General features: G+C 33.4%; 1 pseudogene; it reads right to left on the minus strand.

Moving 5' to 3' along the window:
• Nucleotides 1-826: 826 nt before the first annotated feature.
• Nucleotides 827-22,120, minus strand: part of LOC120208637 — a 74,157-nt pseudogene continuing 52,863 nt past the window's right edge.

A 22,120-nucleotide genomic window follows, 5' to 3' on the forward strand; every position in this document is an offset into this window, starting at 1 on the left:
ACAAATGTTACTTGCATATACATACATATATGTGGATTGTATTCGAGTCATCGTTATTAGATTATTTCATTAGAATTATTTCATTAGAATTATTTTGAACTAAACTATTTTAAATTAAATTAATTTAATTCTAGATAATTGAGTAATTCTTCACGGTTTAAAATATGCATTAATTGGAGTTGCTTATTTAATTTGGTATCTTAACTTTGAACTTAAACAATCCAAATATCCAATAAACATACATAATCACTTGTTTTTAGCGTTACTACTTTTCTCATTTAAGTACTGGAATGTTTTTCGATTAATTTAGATGCTTAACGTTATAAAAATTATATTTTAAATACATATATCGTAAAAATTATTAAAAAAATTCGTTGAATGATGGTTAAGGTACTTCAATTAATGCACATTTGTTAAAAACAAAGAGTTGTATTAAACACCATGATACACTGAGCGTTTCATCGATCCAAAAATTGGTAACTAATTTAAAACCAAAATAAAATATTAAACATCTACTTTAAAAAAATTAAACACTTTGAAAAAAAATTAAACACCTAAAATCAATTAGAAATATAAAAACACTTACTTTCAAAAGGGAAAAAATACAAAGCTTTAGATTTTAATTACGTAATTTAAGTCAACCTATTTCCTTTTAAATAATTTTAAATTTAAATAATACTATTTAAATGCTATTAATTTTAAGGAAGTTTGATCTCATATGAGCTCTTCTTCAAAATATTTATTGGTTTAAGTTTAAATAAAATTGCATAATTCTATATATTATAACTTAACCAATTTTAAACTTAAGAATATTTTCATCATTCAATTTTAATAATTAATTTGTTCAGACATTTATATACATGCACATGTACAGATAGATGACACATACAGATACAACTTTCCAAGATATTTACATGTTCCTAAAACCATGGCATCCACCATATATACATCTTCCCAAGGTTCTTGTGAGAGGCTGCCTCGGCAATCAAACGACGGGCCTGACCTTCCACAGCTAGCGGTAGAGACGGTGCGGCTCCAACGCCGATAACAACCCCTTGTAACCTCGCCTCGATAGAAACCTGTTGAACTAGTAAGAAAGGAGATGATCCAAACCTGTGCATGCGGATTCTGAACTTCTACACCACTGGATTTGTGAGACTTTGTCCACTCAAAAAGAGGATCATGAATGAAAGTTTCAAGAACTCTCATCAAGGTTTCCCTATGTGTCCTCATAACTGAGTGTTATTTCACAAATCCTCAAAAAGATGCCCTCATATCCAGTGATTCCCAGTCCATCAATTATGTTCTGTGCATTCCATGTCAAATGCATGTGATTCAAAAATTACTAACACTGCAGTACTACATGCTCTAAAACCGAGATCGGGAATAAGACTAAGATTTTCATTCAACGAATTCGAGTAATTTAGCGAATCATGGATAACCAGTTATGGTGCAAAATTGCATGAATCCATGAGTATTTACCTGGGTTATGTTGGTCAAACTTGCAGGTGCCATAAATGACAATAAGAGAAATTGGTTGCCAAATTGGTTGGCAAGCCAACAACCCAATTGATGGTGCATCCTTTGTTGAAAATAAGGAAAGTCAATTAAATGAATTAGTTGGTAGAAATTGAATGGGGGAGGCTTCTGCATCTATAAATAGCTCACCCCAACAAGTTCTTAATCAATCTAAGCAAAAAAACACAAAAGAAAAGCTTTAGTGAGAGAAAATTGAGAGCAATTTTCAGGGTGTAATTGGGTTGTGAATTGTGAGTTTTTTTGTAAACACCTTTAAATTTTCTCCATTTAGTAAAAGATCTGCAACAGTCGTAGGCATAATTGACCGAACTCCATTATCAATTTCGTGTGTTATTATTCCGCTTTTATTTCGCATTCTCATTAATTTGGTTATAGGAAATTTACTCGTTTAATTTTCCAATAGCTGGTATCAAGAGCTTTTGGTGGTGAATTTTGTCAATTTTTTCTGCGAGGTTACTATTCATATGAATAGTGAATTTCGTGAAAAGTAAAATTTGGTCGGCGATACGAGTTTGTTGACGGAGGTGTTCTAATACACGGTGGTTCGCGTGAATTGTCAGAAACGATCTAAAAGAAGCTAGATTCGAGTGGGAGCGATGGCTGCAGACGAAGGGAATATGAAAATCGAGAAGTTCAAAGGTGCAGACTTTGGCTTTTGGAAGATGCAGATTGAAGATTTTTTGTACCAGAAAAAGCTATATCAACCTCTCTCATGAAAACAACCAGAGGGCATGAAGGATGAAGTCTGGGCTATTCCCGACAGACAAGCCCTCGGAGTTATCCGACTAGTGTTATCCCATAATGTTGCTTTCAACATAGCAAAAGAAAAGACCACGGCAGGTTTTATGGCGGCTCTCTCCAGTATGTATAAGAACTCATCGACCTCAAACAAAGTTCACTTGATTAGGCGATTATTCAATTTGAGGGAAGGCGGAAGGGGCATCAATGGCTCAACACCTAAATGAACTCAACACAATCACAACCCATTTGAGTTCCATGAAAATTGAATTCGATGATGCAATTCGAGCTTTAATTCTCTTATCATCTCTACCAGACAGTTGGAATGCTACTGTTACAGCAATCAACAGCTCGTTGGGAAATAGTAAATTGAAATTCGACGATGTTCATGATCTGGTATTGAGTGAAGAAATTCGATCGAGAGAATCGGGTGAAGTATCAAGCTCCTCATCCTTGCACACGAAGTCTAGAGGGAGAACTTTATAAAGAAATCCAAATCGTGGCAGATCAAAATCTAGAACGAGAAAATTAAGAACGAGAAAGAAATATTTTAGCTGTTATAATTGCGGCAAGAAGGGTAACTTTAAAAGAGATTGTCGAGCACCGAAGAAAGATATCGGCCCATAAGAATCTACCAACGTGACAGAGGAAACAGGTGATGCCATGATTCTAAGCGTCAACAGTCTGGTTGATTCATGGATCTTGGATTTAGGGGCATCTTTCCACGCCACCCATGCCAAGAAATCATGGAGAACTATGTCAGTGGTGATTTAGGGAAGGTTCATCTAGCTGATTATGAAACCTTGAAGATTGTCAGAAAAGGAGACATCTGATTAAAGTTGCTAAACCAGACCACCTGGAAGCTGAAAGGAGTGAGACATATTCCTAACCTAAAAAGAAATTTGATTTTTGTAGGACAACTTGATGGAGAAGGATATTGTACAACCTTTTCAGGCTGTGAATGGAAGATTACCAATGGAGCACTCGTCATTTCTCGTGGTAAAAAGACTGGTACTCTCTATGTAACCTCAAACTTGGAGAATATCATTGCTGTAGTAGATGCTGATGGAAAATCAAACCTATGGCACCAAAGGCTTGACCATATGAGCGAGAAAAGGATGAAGACACTTTTGTCAAAAGGGAAGTTGCTGAGTCTAAAGAGTATAGATGTCAGATTATGTAAGGATTGCATCTTTGGCAAACAAAAGAAAGTCAGTTTTGCAAATATTGGCAAAACACCTATCGTAACCGATTTTCGTCCGGGCACGAAATTTTTAACTTGGTGGGAAAAATAAAACTAATAAATAAATGATTTTGATTTAAAATATATTTTGGGAGTCGCCATTGACCTTTTTGAGTTAGGTAGGTCAAATACCTAAAAACAATCTTTTAAAATAGTTTTTAATAAAACATAATTTAAAAGATAAAATTGATCTGCGTATAACCAAAAATTTTAGTAAAACAGGATTCGTGGTCGATTAATTTTAGGGAAGGATTAGCACCCCCTATAACGCCCAAAATTGATACTTTATTAATTATAAATTGTCTCTATTATTGAAAATTTAAAAATTCAAAGATATATTTAATTTATGATCTTGTTATTTCGTATTTTAATCGGATAATTCTAAGGAAAAATATATATAATTTTTTAAATAGGACATTTATTTATTTAAGAATATCAGAAAAGGGCTTCTAGTTGCTTTAAGACAGCTCTTTTCTTCGATATTAATAAATAAAATAAATATTAAAAAATGTAATAATTTTTCCTAAAAATAATTTAAATAAAACTAAATTATAATTTTCATAATATTTAATTATTTAAAATACCAGAATAGGGCATCCAGTTACTTTAAGACTGCCATTTTCTTGGATATTGAAAATAAATAAACATTATTAAATAAATAAATAAAAATATATATATTTATAAGACTAATATAATAAAATAATAATTAAAGTAATGATTTAAAATATATTAAAAAATAATAATAATAAAAATTAAGTTAAAATATAACTAAACAATGACTAAAATAAATAAAATTGAAATAATAATAATAAAACGTAAAATATTTAAATTAATGGACATAATTCGAATCATTATAAAAATATAATTACTAATAGTATAATTAACCCTTAATTATTAATTTAGTGATTAAAATATAAATCCTTAAAATTAAAGGCTCTAACTCTAATAATAAAAAGTCATAGTATAATAATGTAATTTAGCCTTATTTAATTAATTAGGTTAAAATAAATGTTAATAAAATTATAAGGGACTAATATGGTTATTTATTATAAATATATAAACCTATACTGGAAAGGACCAAAATAAAATACAATAAACTTACGAGACCAAATTAAAAAGTTCAGAAGTTAGTTTCAGTGACTAAAATAAATAATTACAAAACTAGGATGGTGGCGGAAAGTGTTTGCCCATAAGCGAAATTACAGAAACACCCCCCAAAATGACGTCGTTTGGGAGAGGGTTTTTAAACCCATAAATGGCCGGCCCTAGGCCATCTTTCTTCATTTTTCTTTTTTCACTTCTCTCTCTCTAGGAGAGAAGTTTAATTTTTCTCTCCACTCTCTCATCAATTCCCTCACCGGAGGGAAAAGAGTTCCAGCCGGCAGCCGCAATCCAGCACCGACCACCACCTCCGGCCACCGTTCACGATGGACGGAAAATTACAAATATACCCAAAATCAAAGCCTTGATTATCCTAAAGCTAAATCCGGGGTTATTTTAGCCTAAAATGCTATAAAAACTCATAGATCAAATATTCTTTACTTTCGACCTTTCGGTTCTAACGACGTATGGAGGCTCCGGCGAGGTAAGTCTCTCGGCTTTTTTCTTTCTTTTGAGTTTGTAGCTGTAGATTGCTTGTTGTTGGTGGCTTCTTGTTTTTTCTCTCTTTGCTCGTGCCGATCTGTGTTCCTCTTCTTTCTTGCTGTCGATCTCTGTTGCTCTCGTTCTTTTCTGTTTTCTTCCTCCTCCTCTTTTGCAGGATTTGATGGCTTTTTATAGCCACCACGGAGCCTTGCTCGTACCAGTTACAAGGGTAAAGTTTGGTGAGTCACCGAACTTCCAGTGGTGACTCACCATTGGGGGCGACGTGTGCGGCTATGGCTGGGCCTTCTAGAGCCTTCGGTTGGCGTTGTGGCAGCGTGGAGCATCAGAAACGGCTGGAGGTGGCATTTGGCATAGGCGGTGCCGCGTGTTTTCCCTAGGTTATCATAACCCTAGGGTTTTGTCTGGAAGCATCAGGACTGTTGGATCAGATTAGATCCAACGGTTGAGGATCTACGGCGGTTGGGGTTGATGGAAACCTTAATTTGGTTTTAGGATTTAGCAGGGCTTCTGAATCTGGGTTGTAAACGGTTGGGCCAGAATTGGGCCTCCTCTTGGGCTTCGGGATTAATAATATGGGATCCATATTGTAATTTGTAATATATATTTTATTTAATAATAATAATATTATTAATATTAATAAAATTGAAAAATTAGTGTCTACAACTGCCCCTATTTGCTCATTCTTGTGTAACAAGAATAGAGCAAAGACGAAAAAACAATAATTTTTCATTCGGCTTATTTTAAGTAATATGGAAATGTTGAAAACATTCTGCCCAGAGGTCTTATGAATGACCCTGAGGCTTTAAAATCAAAAAGCTCCCGAAGGCTTTTTGAAAACATCATGCACTGTAGGTCTTACAGATGACCCTGAGGGTTTAAGATCAAAAAGCTCCTGAAGGCTTTTTGAAAACATCATGCACTGTATGTCTTACATATGACCCTGAGGGTTTAAGATCAAAAAGCTCCCGAAGGCTTTTTGAAAACATCATGCACTGTAGGTCTTACAGATGACACTGAGGGTTTAAGATCAAAAAGCTCCTGAAGGCTTTTTGAAAACATCATGCACTGTAGGTCTTACAGATGACCCTGAGGGTTTAAGATCAAAAAGCTCCTGAAGGCTTTTTGAAAACATCATGCACTGTAGATCTTACAGATGACCCTGAGGGTTTAAGATCAAAAAGCTCCCGAATGCTTTTTGAAAACATCATGCATTGTAGGTCTTACAGATGACCCTGAGGGTTTAAGATCAAAAAGCTCCTGAAGGCTTTTTGAAAACATCATGCACTGTAGGTCTTACAGATGACCCTAAGGATTTAAGATCAAAAAGCTCCTGAAGGCTTTTTGAAAACATCATGCACTGTAGGTCTTACAGATGACCCTGAGGGTTTAAGATCAAAAAGCTCCGGAAGACTTTTTGAAAACATCAAGCACTATAGATCTTACAGGGAAATCGTTTTCTTACTTTTCAACAATTTCATTTTAGAAAAGATAAAATGAGAAACTATGGAAATCGTTTTCTCATTATTTTTCAAAATAACATGTTGATTGGGTAACATGACCCAATCTCAAGATAAGGCTGTTGGAAATAGTATACTAAGTAAAAAAACTAAGGAAATCATTTTCTTACTTTTCAACATTTTCATTTTAGAAAATATAAAATGAGAAACTATGGAAATCGTTTTCTCATTAATTTTTGAAATAACATGTTGATTGGGTAACATGCCCCAATCTCAAGATAATGCTCATTTTTGTGGATTACGTCCATCTATTCTTCAGATGTTTGCGTGATTCCTGTATTTGCGGTTTTGAATACCTTCTTCTTGTATGGTATATTTTACCATGAATCTTCTTGTTCTTCTGAAGATCTGTAAAACTTCATGTTTGAATGCACTCAGATGTATCAATGTAATGCATTGTCTATTGTATAAATGATATTCTTATGAATGCATGAATGTTGATGCAATCTTCATTTGACTTCAAAGTGGTGAACTTGGTTTTCCTTCACTTCATCATTTATTTCCAGGGTTACCTCTGGATATCAGTGTAGAAACTTATGCTATTAAGCTTGCATTTCTGCAGAATCATTTGATCAACTTGTATCTTTGCGTCTTCTTTGCTTCATGAAAGTCTCAGAAGAAATGTTTCATTTGTGGAACTCTTGCCGTAGTCAGAACTATGAACTTGATGCCCCATTTTGTCTTGGATAAAATCAATTGCTTGGACTTGTGCAAAAATCCAATAAATCTTTCATCTTCGAAAAGAGAATCTATCATCTTTAAAAAGAGAATTTATCATCTTTGAAGAATGTAGATGTAGATATGTCTGACTCAGCAGGGATTAATTAGGAGAGTAGAGTCTGTTCTAATTTGACTCTTTGAAACATATCACAAGGAAGATTTATTCTAATTCCTTTCATGTCTCCACATATAATCAGATCTTGAATAAGGCAACTTGGACCATATCATATTGAGATGCTTAACAACAACCTGTTGTTCAATCATAGTTGGCTCCACTAGTTTCTTGTTATTAAAATTTCAGCTTCCCTTCTTGTGGAAACAAATCTTCATCATATCTCATTTCTAATCTTGGGGTTGAAGAAAACATACTTTATTTTGGATCAATAGATGGAAACCATATGATCACAACATTGGTTTAGCACCATAATTATTGGTTCGTATTTGACAGCACATTCACCCTTTCTTGTGGCTTCTGCTTGGATGTAAAACATTTGACAACACATTCATGATTTCCTGTGGTTTCTGCCAAGATTTCTCAATCATTGGAACTCTTTGCATATTTGTTCAAAGCTTGTGTATGATGTCACAAGATCACTTGAGAACAAAACTCAATGGGAATACAAGTGAGATATTGGTGTGTTTCATGACCAAAACTTGATCAAATTCACAAAATATGCTAGTGTCGAACTGAATAAGAGACACTAACTGATCTTGATATCATCTCGGGCAAAGGCAAAAGTGATATTGATCACGCTTTCTTCTGTAATGAGCGTTGTAAGAAGTAGAAACACACCCACTATAAGAGTCATGTATGGAAAGATATCCGTAGAATTCTTGATGCTGGGGATGAAACGCACATGATAAACCAAATAGATGAAAACCCAGTTCAATCTGGCTGGCAATGATAACCCCAGTAACAGCGGGAATAACAGTAATGTAAGTGAGTCGAGTCTCCCTTTCCAATGTCATCGATTAAGTGAAAACTATTGTGAAAAACAACTTCGTAATCCCAACAGTATGGTTGTAACTAACTGCCAGGAATCTCAAAGAAATATTTCCAATCATCACCGATACACATAATACAAAATTCAAAGCTGAGATCTTGAGGAACTGAACCCTGGATCGAGTAGTCTGCCTGGGACCATCTTTATCCATGATGTAGTTTAACAAAGAACACACTGTTATGTGACACATGGTTTAAGAAGATTAGGTATTTGAAACCATACTTGCTGAGTAGATATTTGTTCAACAACAATACCCTGATGCAACTGCCTGATGAACAAAACAATAATGTATAGTTAGCTCCACTGTTACTGTTTTACCATTTTCATTCTTCATTCATTTCTGTCTTATTGGAAATATTTGCTCATGTCAAATGATCTTTAACATATGACGATGTGGGCCTTCAGCATGCCCCAATATTGGCTAACACAAATGTTCAAAATGTGTCAACATTCTTGATTCTGATTGAAAGAGGTTTTCAGCATGCCCCCAATATTTGTTTCTTGTTAATCTGAGCCTTCAAAATAACCCACATGGATCTGTCTAAAGGAACCTTTAAAATGCCCCAACATTTGCTGATATAGATGTTAAAAGTGTGATCAACATTATTTCTTGCTGAGATGAGCCTCCAAGAATGCCCAAATATTCATACTGACGGGGGCCTTCAGAATGCCCCAATATTCTATTTCTGGTTGAAATGGGATTTCAAGATGTCCTACATGGATCTGTCTAAATTGGGCCTTCAAAATACCCCCGACCTACTAAACTGTAAGGCTTACTCTAAACGTCTGTTTGACTTGAATATCATGATCCCCACGAGGTCCAATTTTGATAATGCACTGTGGTGGGTACTTGTGGCTTTATTCGTGCCCCAAATCTGTTTATCTTGAATACTCTCATTATGGTGTCACTAAATAGTAGTGTTATCAAGTAACTGGAATTCTCTTCATGTTGTCACAGAATTAAGAAGTAATCAATCATTCTAACAGAAACATCTCAGATATGTGTCTTTTCTGGAGGAGTCTAGTAGGACAGAGCGGTATAAATCGCTTAGTAATCCATTCCAGGCTGGCACAGTTGCTTATCATCTTTCAGTGAAGGCTATCTCTGAAATATACTTTTAAGTGGGAGAGAAACCAATTTCGGCGAACAGTAATTTGATGCAATAGCAATACTACATATACAGTGGTACCGGCTCTTCAAAAATCTGACCCAGATAACATGTTGATTCTGATAACTACTCATCTGATTATGAAGTGATCTTTCAGGATGATTTCACAGATATTGATAGTTCTTCTGATACCGAGGAAATCCTGAATTCAGACTCTGATGAGGAGAAAAAATTGTTATTCTTGATAAAAATGGAATACTCAGAGGTTGAGGCTTCAATAGCCATGAAGAGATGTAGTCCGGATTCATCAATGGTAGAGTTGACAGATTTTATATGTGCTGCTCAAATGTCTAAGGCTGCTGACGCACTTCTTCTGGTAGAAGATAGGAAGCCATTTATGCAATGATCCCAATTACAAGTAAAACTCGGGCTATGATTTTTTTTTAAAAAAGAAGAAGCAGAAGAAGCTTGAAAAGAAGCTTCTTAATGAAAACTATCATGTAGTTCATCTTTCAAATCCAATGATTGGTTTTGAGGTTCCTCGCGAAATAGATCAGATAACTCAAAGAACACTTCCAGAAAATGCTATTGGACCTCCTTATTTCTATTATGAGAAAGTGGCACTTGTTCCAGTTGGTTCTTGGACTGAAATGTCAAAGTACTGATGTAGAGCCAGAATTTGTAGATTCGAAGTATTTTCATACTGCTGCACGAAAAAGGGGCTATGTTCATAATCTACCAATTGAGAATAGATTTCTTCTTATTCTGCTTCCTCCATGCGTCATACATGATGCTTTTCCATTGACTAAACATGGTGGCCTACCTGGGCTTCAAGAACAATGTTGAACTGTTTACAAACATGTACAGGAAGTGCCAAATTGACAGAAAGGATCCGTAAGGCTCTTGAAGCTTTTGATGATGAGCCACCTTCGAGTGTACAGAAGTATGTTCTTTATGAATGCCGAAAATGGAATCCGGTATGAGTTGGAAGGCATAAAGTTGTTCCGCTTAAATTTGATGAGGTAGAAATGCTTATAGGTTTCCCTAAAAACCATACACGAGGAGTAGAATCTGCTAGAGACATGTTCCCCGGTAGTATCAATGTCCTGTCTCTTTTCTTTAGGATCAGTGATGCAGAGGTTGTCTTCTACTTTCTTGGCATACTTGTAACAACCTTACTTCAAAAATGTGAAGTGCTTCATTATTCTGGCTTCGTTCATTCTTTTTCTACAACAGAGGTAGAATAAGCAACAATTGCTTCAAGGACCTTCCTCATTTGAGGTTGTCCTGTTTGAAAATGTTTTTTCTCCTTTCTTTATTGAAGAATGAAAGAATTTTTAAAATATTGCCCTTCTCTGGTTCACAATAGAATCAAATCATAAACAATGAGTTTAATGAATATCCAATAAATCAACTACACTTTTAAATCATTCAAAAACCATAGTCCTATGGCAAGTGTCAAAATTATTGACTGATTTAAGGTGTAGGTTAACTCTAGTAAAGTAGGTTCTTTCAAGTTAGCTCGGTATGTTGCTTTGAGCTTCCACTAACTTGAAGAAATGATTGTTATGCTCATCTTGTAGAGATACTTCTTGATTCCAGAATCTCAGGAACATCTTTGGGATGTGTGGTGCTTCATTAAGAGCTTAAGATCATCTGTTATGTCGTTGTTGCACCATTCAATATTCGAACCACCTTTTCAGGTTTTCAAATCGAATCCTCCTTTGGTTTCAAGATGTTATTTAAAAATTTACATCTTGAATCCCCCTTTACCATTTTTCATTTCATGCATTAAAGATTTTAAAAACCAATTTTTGCAAATAAAAATCAATCTTGAGAGGCGGAATGAATTCTGAAGATATTCTATTTTAATTAGATGCCTTCAATCTTGCTTTGCTTAACTTGGATCTGCCTTGCTGGGGATTTTTCCATCATTTGGATCCTTCTAGATTGCCAAATTTCGGGTTCATTTCTGTTTTCTCATATCTCTAGCATTTCTTGGTCTTTTTGTTTGTACTTGATCAACCTTGTAACTTGAGGCTCCATGAGTCACCTATCTTGATTCAATTTCTCCCTTTTTTCCCTTTTCTTTTCTTTTTCTTTTTTCTCATTTTTCTTTTTCATCTTTTTTTTCTTTTTACTTCTTCTTTCTTTACTGGATGAATATATGACTTCAATTTCTTTGAGCGTCTCCTTTTCCTTTTATCCTTTTTCTCTCAAGCATAACATCTCTTGACAGAATCCGAGTTTATTTGGTTTCTCAGAACTTTCCCATCCATTTTTGTCAAGATCAACGCTTCTCGGGAAAAGGGCCCTTTTTACAACATAGGTCCCTTCCCAATTAGGCATTCATTTTCCACAGAAATCTTTATGTAAAGGTAATACTAGATCACACTCTAAGAACTCTCTCGGATGTACTTTCTGTTCGTGATCTTTTATCATCCATTTCTTATGCATTTGCTCATGGTAAATAGCTTTCAATTGGTTCTCATCAATAAGGTTTAATTGATCAAATCGAAATTGGATACATTTAGTCTTTTCCAATTTTTCCTCCTTTAGGATACAAAATAATGGGATCTCAACTTCAATTGGTAATACTGCTTCCATCCCATAGACTAAACAATAAGGTGTTGCCCCAGTAGATGTTCGCACAGTAATTCGATATGCGTATAAGGCAAAAGGTAGCTTCTCGTGACAACCCTTATAAGCTTCAGTGGTATTTGTAATAATCCTCTTAAGGTTCTTATTTGCTCCTGCAACTGCCCCATTCATCTTTGGGCGATATGACACTGAGTTGGCGTGCTTTATCTGTACGCAAAGTTTAGTCATCTCATACACTAACCTTTGTAAAAAGAGGTATCTCCAGGGGGAGGAATATTCAGGATTAACTTTACTTACATGAAAACAATATAATTAATGCATGATATATTTATCTCAATTAATCACTTTTTCTTCTTTGAGTATGCCCTAATAACTCAAAATCATCTTTAACAAGTTGGTCCATGATGCCTCATCTCGTCTCTTATTGCAGTAAGATTCATAGATAATTGAAAGTTTGGTTCTTTTGAGGTTCTTTTGGTTTATGATGGTTTTGTATTTGGAAGGATAAAAGTGTGACTTATGAAGTCGTGTATGTGGTGGAAGGTAGTATAATGAATCGATCAACTCTACCTGAAAAAGTAAACATCTAGAGTTGGTGTCTCAAAAACATGTAGAGACATTTCTTCAAAGTCTCAGATGAATGTAGTGTCAGGATTTGGTTTTGATAAGGGTTAAGTAATTGGCGTTGAATGGGATATGGAAGATATAATTTTACCACTTGCCAAAGATCTATAACTCTTAAAAATTTAAAAGAATATTTAATGTACTTGATACTCAATAATATCAAGATTAAAACTTGATTCCTTGTTCATAACCATAAAAGCAACACAAATTTATTTATTGCGCAAAAATTGGAGGAAGGAACAAAAAACAAGTTCAAACAAGATGCTGAAAATGAAAGGTACTACAGTGGTAGATAACACTTCCACTTATTTATGCATCATTACTTCTCTAATGTCGGGTGTGTAATAGGATCAGGGTCATTGTCCTCATTTGCCCCCCATTTCTTGATCATTTCTTGTGTCAAAACTCCTTTGTCAACAAGCATCTCTATTTCTTTTAACAGTTGCCTACAATTTCCCATGGAATGCCCAAATACTCCCAAGTGGAAATCACAAACACTACTTTGATCATAGCTATGAGCAGAAGGGTTTCGTGACATTTTCATTGGTCTTGGTGTGATGTACTGACCTTTAACCAAATGAAGGTATAAGTCTGAAATGGAAGTTTGGAACACTTCCAAAGTTTTTCTTGATCGTGTGACTTTCTTTGGTCGATCCGAACAATTACTTGCTCTTTTTCTTTTGCAATTGCGGGAACTCTGGATATGACACTCATTTACATCATCCGCTTTCGCTTTTTGATCTGTCGAGCTCTTGGATGTGACTTTTGAGTTTTTTTTACTGATTACATTCTCAATTAAATCTTCACTTGTCACAAGATTCTCGAATTCCTTCGTAGGATTTGCATGCATTAACTCGAACAAAGGCGCTGGAAGGGAATCACGAAACATACGTGATATCTCTTCTTCTAACATAGGAGGTTGAACTTGTGCTGCCACTCCTCTCCATCTTAAGGCATATTCTTGAAATCTTTCATTGGCTTTCTTCTTTATTCTTCGAAGATTCAGACGTGTTGGAGCTAGGCCTTTAACATACCGATATTATCTTAAAAATGCATCAGCTAAATCAACCCATCTCTTGATCTGTTCTTGTGTCAACTGATTGTACCAGACTACGGCTGGGCCAACAAGACTATCATGGAAAGAGTGAATTAACAGATCATCAGAACTTAAATCTCCTTCCATTTTTCTGCAAAACATTCTCAAATAGATTGAGGGACAACTAGTGCTATCATATTTCTCAACATCAGTCATTTTGAAATCATGGGGAATAACCAAATCTGGAACCAAGCTGAGCTCTCGTGCTTCTATTTCTTTGTGGTGGGAACTAACATCTTTCATGTTTCTGATTGCTTTCTCCACCCTCTTAACTCTCTCCTCATATTATGAATAATTAATGAGGCTATTCTTTAGGTTTGAGTGGGATGCCTCAGGGTATGCTATCTTTCTTGACTCCTCAATCTGATAGCACGATTTCTCTTTGGCAGTTATCTCTTCTTTATTAGATTTCATTCCCTGAATAATTCGATTTGATCCATCTGGTACTGAATCTGATGCTTCTTTCCTTATATCCTGAGGTAACCCTGACAATTGTTCTGGCCCTTGATCTTGTAGTCTTTCATAAGATTGCTCCATTGTTTTCATGATGATGGTACAGTAAAATGAATGAATGATCTTGGTTTTACTGTTACAGAAACCTTCCATGAATTATTTACATGTTTTTAATTAATGTATATAACAATATTTAAAATAACAAATGTAACGTAAATATGAAAATGCATAAATGTAAAAATAAGAATGCAAACTGTGCAATGCCAAAGCAAACACAAAAGTATAAATGCAAGATAAAAATGCAAAGATGTGAAATGCAAATGTATGTATGAAAAGATGTTACCCAAGAGTGATCATCTTAGAACAGATTTCATTGAACACAAAAGCTTCGGTACATAAAACAAAACTTTTACATGTAGGGGATTGCTTTCACTCCTAACTTCTCTATTTTCCTTAAAAGCCAAACTAAATTCCACTCATACTCAGGTGTGGAGTTATCCATCTGCTTTAATTCTCTCACGAAGCCAGCTATGTCCACCAGCTTATGAGCCACATTGTTTGCTTGAGCAACAACTTCATTCATGATATTATCTTTTTCCTTCATCCTTTGTGTCAACTCTCGAAGTTGTAAACAATGTTGTTCATTTTCTCTTGTGAGAGAATCTTTATGTTCAAGAAGTTCTCGTACAAGATCCCCATAATCATCTAAATATTTCTTGAATGTCTTGTTTTTGGTTTTAGTGACTTTTAATTCACTATCGATCTCAAGCTGATGAATCTGATATGATGCTTCCATGTTGGTCATAGCACTATTCAACATTTGATTTTTTGCTTGACATTTTCCCAATTTAATGATAGTTGTATTGCATCTTTCTTCTGCAACTCGTGAATCATGAGAAAACTTCTTGGCTCGTCCTTCATTTATGTTGCAATTCTTTTTCAGTTTGGTGACCCCTGTTATCCACTCTTTTGGGTGTTTCCTATGCCAGTATTTCGAAAAGCTTGATTGATCTTCTGGAAATCTTCCTGCATGGTTTCCATTTTGGTGCTCAATTTATTGTTTTCCATCTTCAAATGACGTATTTGATCCTCAAACCTCAATAAATCTTCTTCTTTCTGGGCGCCCCTACTGATACTCTTACATTTGAAGACTTTTGGTATTAATCTAGCAGGACCTTCGGTTACCAAACTAGGTCAATCCTTTATCATAAATTGTAAGGTTTCATGATCCAAAAGACTTTGGACTCGACGTTTGAAGGCAAGACAATTCTCAATAGTATATCCTTGAGCTCCGGCATGATACTCACAATAAACGTTGATGTCATACCAATTCGGATACGGAGGTTGGAATGGTTTTATGTAGTACGGAGCCACTTCTCGTGCTTCAAGTAGTTTTTCATACAACTCTTTATATGATATAGGGATAACATCAAAATGAGAACCACCTTTTATCATGGATTGAACCTGAGTTTTAGACGTCGGGATCAGACTAAACTTCATCGATTTCAAATTACATGATTTCTTCTCATCTCTGGGAGCTTTTACAGTTGTCATCATTTCTTGGGTATCTCCAGACAGTTTGTGAATACGAATGATGATTGTCTGTAATTTCTCTAATTGGTTTAAAATCAGAAGTCTCTTGCATATCTGAAATTGCAGGATTATTGACCTCTCTCTCTTTTTGTACAGGGGTCTCTTTTCCTTTGGCCAAAACAGATATTCTACCCATCATCTTGGACATTTGCTCTCTTATTTCTCGTATCTCCTTTTTCTCTTCAATGGGCATACGATCTTTGGGTACATAGCTCTCCTCTATCTTCAGAGTTTCCTCAGGATGCCATTCCATGGTTGCGTCATATTTTGTTTGATCATAAAACTTTTTGTCCATTTATGATTTCTTTCCAATTTGATGAACAGTCTTTCAAGTCAACACCTTTTGGTTATGCTATTATCATGCAATGCAAACGAAAGAAATCAATATAAACAAGTTAGAGCAAAACAAAATATATGAAAAATAAAAATGGGAAGGAAAAAATAAATTGGTTAGTACCAAGAAAGATTCTATCTATCAAGGTATATAATGTATCCTAACCTCATGCTTTCTAGTTCCATGCTTTGTTTGGAAAAATTAACCTAACTGCATGATTTCTAGTTCGCATGCATTTATTTAGGAAAAAGAAAGGAAAATAAAATAAATTAAAAGCTAGAGCTTATTTCTCCTTTGTGTATACATACGGACAGAGGTTCATTACAGTCTTAGATCCGGAGAATTTCTAGGGTCTATTATATGCAGGGTTTCAGTTCTAGGAGTAAAGGTACTCGAATTGTCCTTATTGATGCTCCCTTGGGCTGTCAAACCCTCAATCCTAGTCCATTACATACTTAAGCGGATCGAGTTCAATTCGAGGGGACACATTTCTCTATGCCTGACACGGAGAATAAATTCTCACGAAGATATAGAGCATATGAACCCCGAAAGTTACTTGCTAGGTCTGACACGGAGAATAAATTCTCAAGAAGACGTCGCTTTCACTCCCACTTAAAAGGGACAAGCTTGATTACAAAACTTATGTTATGCAATGCAAGTGTTGTGTGTGAGGAGAAATATTCAGACATTTGACAAACAAATAAAAAATGAAATTTAATACCTTTAGATAAAAAAACAATCATAAAGAAGAATATATAAAATATTATAAAATAATAAGTATAAAAATTTTAAAAGAAAAGAATTATAAATTAAATATATGAATTTTTAATTTCTAATTAATAGAGACAATTTATAATTCATTTAAAAGCTTGAGTGGTCCCCAGTGGACTCACCAAGCTGTCGTAACTGGCTTTCGTATGGGCACGAAATTTTTAACTTGGTGTGAAAAATAAAACTAATAAATAAATGATTTTGATTTAAAATATATTTTCGGAGTCGCCATTGACCTTTTTGAGTTAGGTAGGTCAAATACCTAAAAACAATCTTTTAAAATAGTTTTTAATAAAACATAATTTAAAAGATAAAATTGATCTGCGTATAACCAAAAATTTTAGTAAAACAGGATTCGTGGTCGATTACGTTTAGGGAAGGATTAGCACCCCTATAACGCCCAAAATTGGTACTTTATTAATTATAAATTGTCTCTATTATTGAAAATTTAAAAATTCAAAGATATATTTAATTTATGATCTTGTTATTCGTATTTTAATCGGATAATTCTAAGGAAGAATATATATAGTTTTGTAAATAGGACATTTATTTAATTAAGAATATCAGAAAAGGGCTTCTAGTTGCTTTAAGACAACTCTTTTCTTCGATATTAATAAATAAAATAAATATTAAAAAAAGTAATAATTTTTCCTAAAAATAATTTAAATAAAACTAAATTATAATTTTCATAATATTTAATTATTTAAAATACCAGAATAGGCATCATGTTACTTTAAGACTGCCATTTTCTTTGATATTGAAAATAAATAAACATTATTAAATAAATAAATAAAAATATATATATTTATAAGACTAATATAATAAAATAATAATTAAAGTAATGATTTAAAATATATTAAAAAATAATAATAATAAAAATTAAGTTAAAATATAACTAAACAATGACTAAAATAAATAAAATTGAAATAATAATAATAAAACGTAAAATATTTAAATTAATGGACATAATTCGAATCATTATAAAAATATAATTACTAATAGTATAATTAACCCTTAATTATTAATTTAGTGATTAAAATATAAATCCTTAAAATTAAAGGCTCTAACTCTAATAATAAAAAGTCAGAGTGATAATAATGTAATTTAGCCTTATTTAATTAATTATGTTAAAATAAATGTTAATAAAATTATAAGGGACTAATATGGTTATTTATTATAAATATATAAACCTATACTGGAAAGGACCAAAATAAAATACAATAAACTTACGAGACCAAATTAAAAAGTTCAGAAGTTAGTTTCAGTGACTAAAATAAATAATTACAAAACTAGGATGGTGGCGGAAAGTGTTTGCCCATAAGCGAAATTATAGAAACACCCTCCCCTAAAATGACGTCGTTTGGGAGAGGGTTTTTAAACCCATAAATGGCCGACCCTAGGCCATCTTTCTTCATTTTTCTTTTTTCACTTCTCTCTGTAGGAGAGAGAAGTTTAATTTTTCTCTCTACTCTCTCTTCAATTCCCTCACCGGAGGGAAAAGAGTTCCGGCCGGCAGCCGCAATCCGGCTATCGATGAGGTAAGTCTCCCAACTTTTTTATTTCTTTTGAGTTTGTAGCTGTAGATTGCTTGTTGGTGGTGGCTTCTTGCTTTTTCTCTCTTTACTCGTGTCGATCTGTGTTCCTCTTCTTTCTTGCTGTCGATCTCTGTTGCTCTCGTTCTTTTCTGTTTTCTTCCCCCTCCTCTTTTGCAGGATTTGATGGCTTTTTATAGCCACCACGGAGCCTTGCTCGTACCGGTCACAAGGGTAAAGTTTGGTGAGTCACCGAACTTCCAGTGGTGACTCACCGTTGGGGGCGACGTGTGCGACTATAGATGGGCCTTCTAGAGCCTTCGGTTGGCGTTGTGGCAGCGTGGAGCATCGGCAACGGCTGGAGGTGGCATTTGGCATAGGCGGCGCTGTGTGTTTGCCCTAGGGTATCATAACCCTAGGGTTTTGTCTGGAAGCATCAAGACCGTTGAATCAGATTAGATCCAACGGTTGAGGATCTGCGGCGGCTGGGGTTGATGGAAACCCTAATTTGGTTTTAGGGTTTAACTGGGCTTCTGGATCTGGGTTGTAAACGGTTGGGCTAGAATTGGGCCTCCTATTGGGCTTCGGGATTAATAATATGGGATCCATATTGTAATTTGTAATATGTATTTTATTTAATAATAATAATAATAATAATAATAATATTAATAAAATTGAAAATTTAGTGTCTATAATTCCCAAGGCTGAAAAGTTGGAGTTGGTTCATACTGATGTATGGGGACCATCTCTAGTTTCATCTCTTGTAGGCTCGCTATATTATGTCACCTTCATCGATGATTCTACAAGGAAGGTGTGGGTTTATTTTTTGAAGAATAAATCAGAAGTTTTCACTTCAACAAATTTGTTAATTTATGACAAAATTTTCATATGACGTTACATATATCGTCACAAAACATATTATAATGTGACGCTTTTTATTTTCGTCATATTTATTGATTAATGGTATATCTTTTACGATAATTTTAAAAAGGATCATTGATTTTTGTCACTATATGTTTGGCGCCAAAATCTTCCCACCAATTTTTTTGGTGGGAAACCTTTTAATGACATTTAGATAAAATAATGACGTTGTAAAATCGTCTCTAATGAGAAACATGTATTAGTGACGATTTATTATAATGACGATTCAATTTGAATTAGTGGCGTTGCACATTTTTCACTAATAAGTTTTATTCGTGACAATTTAATTTGTCATATTTTATAAGATGCTAAAAGTGACATTTTATTATTGTCACAAAAGTGACAATTTAATTATTGTCATATTTGAAGTCTGCTTGCTTATTTTGTTTGGAGAAGCTTTACACGTGAACCCATTATTTTTTTAAGTTTAGGAATTGTAACTTTTTTTAATAATAAAAAAATTTCTTTAATATTCAATCCAAAAAAATTCTTTAAAACATATTAAAATATTATTTAATATATGTTAAAAGACATTTTCTTTTAAAAATACATATAAATAAATATATTTATCTAAATTATGTAAATTGTTTTTAATAACTATTTAAATTGAATATTCCTTATTTTTAATAACTATTTTAAATTATTTAAATTATTTCTCCATATATTTTGGTGCAACAATATTATATAGTGACAAGTTTTGTAACTATATGTAATAGTTATTGTTATAGAAAAATTATTACAAAAAATTATTTTTTAATTAATAAAATATTCAAGTTTTTTTATAAGAGAAAATTAAATTTACAGTTATATATTTAATTATAATGATAAAATAAAATTATAATTATAAAAAACAATATGTTAAATTTTTTTTAAATTTTTTCTAATAATATATATATAATTAAATGATATTTTAAAATAAATTATAATAACAAAATATATTATCAAAAAGTTCAGGTTCTTATTTATTTATTAAAAAAATCATTATTCTAATTTTAAAATTTAAAATACACAAAAAATAAAATATAAAAATAGTAAAAATGAAAATTAAATTACTAAAAAACTGAACAAATTATATATATATTGAGTTGGGAATGAACAAGCTAACTTAAGCCCTCAGGTAAGGCAGTCTGTGTAAGTCTTGAACAATATATATTAATCATAGTTGGGCAAATTTCCTATTAAAATTTTTACATTAAGTTTAAGTAAAGTTTAGTTCCGTTTATCATGTTATATTCACTACAATACTATTCTTTGTTGTATAACTATTTTTAATATTTTCATTATATAGTTTCATAATGATTAATGATGGAAGCTTTTGGTTAAAGGGTCATGTTAATTGTTTTTTTCTCTAAGTTTGAGGGTAGCATTGAATGCAACAGTAATTTGATGGCCAAATTGATTTTTTTTTAAATGTACAAGATCCTTAAGTATTTTTTTCTGAAAATTAATATAAATTAAATAAATATTCATCGGTATCGATGACCCGAAAATACGGGTACCTAGGTTTTATGGGTATCCAACTTTTAGGTGCCCGCATATTACTGGTTAAGAAGTAGACCGAGTTTTTGACACAAAAAAATTTCGAATACTTGAAAAAGCGAGTACCTAGATATGAACATCCCTAACTAATACAGATGATAAAAAAATCATGTATTAGATTTACTACGATTATTTTTATTTACTATAACACATCGAAGTTTAACCATAAATTATTTTTACTACACGGATTTTATATACGATTTTTATCATTTTTATTAATAATTAATATTATTATAAAATTTGTTTTATATTTTAATATTATATGAATCTCTTCAGAACCATAATGTTCTGAAGATTATACTTTTATTATTTTAAACAAAACTGAAAGATTGTAATGTCCTAATTTCAATTAGAAACGTCAAAATATATACATTGTACATTGAGTATTCTAAGCCTAGAAATTAGGAACTAATTAGCAAAGAATAAGACATAATATTCACAAGATTATCGCATTTACAAAAATAGGAGATATGCACAACTATAGAATATATTTATCAGATATTCTAACACACCCCCTCAGTCAAAGCGAGAGGTTCACGAACGCTGAGACTGTCCCAAAAATCTTCAAATAAAATACGAGGTAGGCCCTTCGTAAAAATATATGCAATCTGATAACGGGAAAGAACATGTAGGACTCGTACTTCGCCTTTAGCGACATTTTCCCTGACAAAATGAATGTCCATCTCAATATGTTTGGTACGCTGATGTTGTACCGGGTTTCCTGATAAATAAATGGAACTCACATTGTCACAATAAACCATATTAGCTTTATGAATAGGACAATGAAGCTCAAGTAATAAATTTCAGATCCAACAAGAATCAGAAACTACATTAGCTACTCCTCGATACTCTGCCTCAGCACTGGAGCGTGACAAAGTTGATTGTCTTTTGGACGACCAAGATATTAAATTGTCACCTATAAAGACACAATACCCGGAAGTAGAACATCTAGTATCTGGGCATCCTCCCCAATCTGCATCAGTATAATAAATGAGCTTGTGGATTGAGGATTTATACAGATGTATACCATAAGACAATGTGCCCTGCAAGTAATTATCTTTCCACTTGACATGTTATAGCATTTCGAACCTCTATGATTTGGGGAGGGACCTAGATACACACAAGGAGTGGACCTTTCTTTCAATTTATGAATAGAGGTGGATGGGAAGAGAGGAAAACAT

This window comes from Hibiscus syriacus, unplaced genomic scaffold (genome assembly GCF_006381635.1).
Source record: "Hibiscus syriacus cultivar Baekdansim isolate YM2019G1 unplaced genomic scaffold, ASM638163v2 tig00016725_pilon, whole genome shotgun sequence".
Classification (NCBI taxonomy): domain Eukaryota; kingdom Viridiplantae; phylum Streptophyta; class Magnoliopsida; order Malvales; family Malvaceae; genus Hibiscus; species Hibiscus syriacus.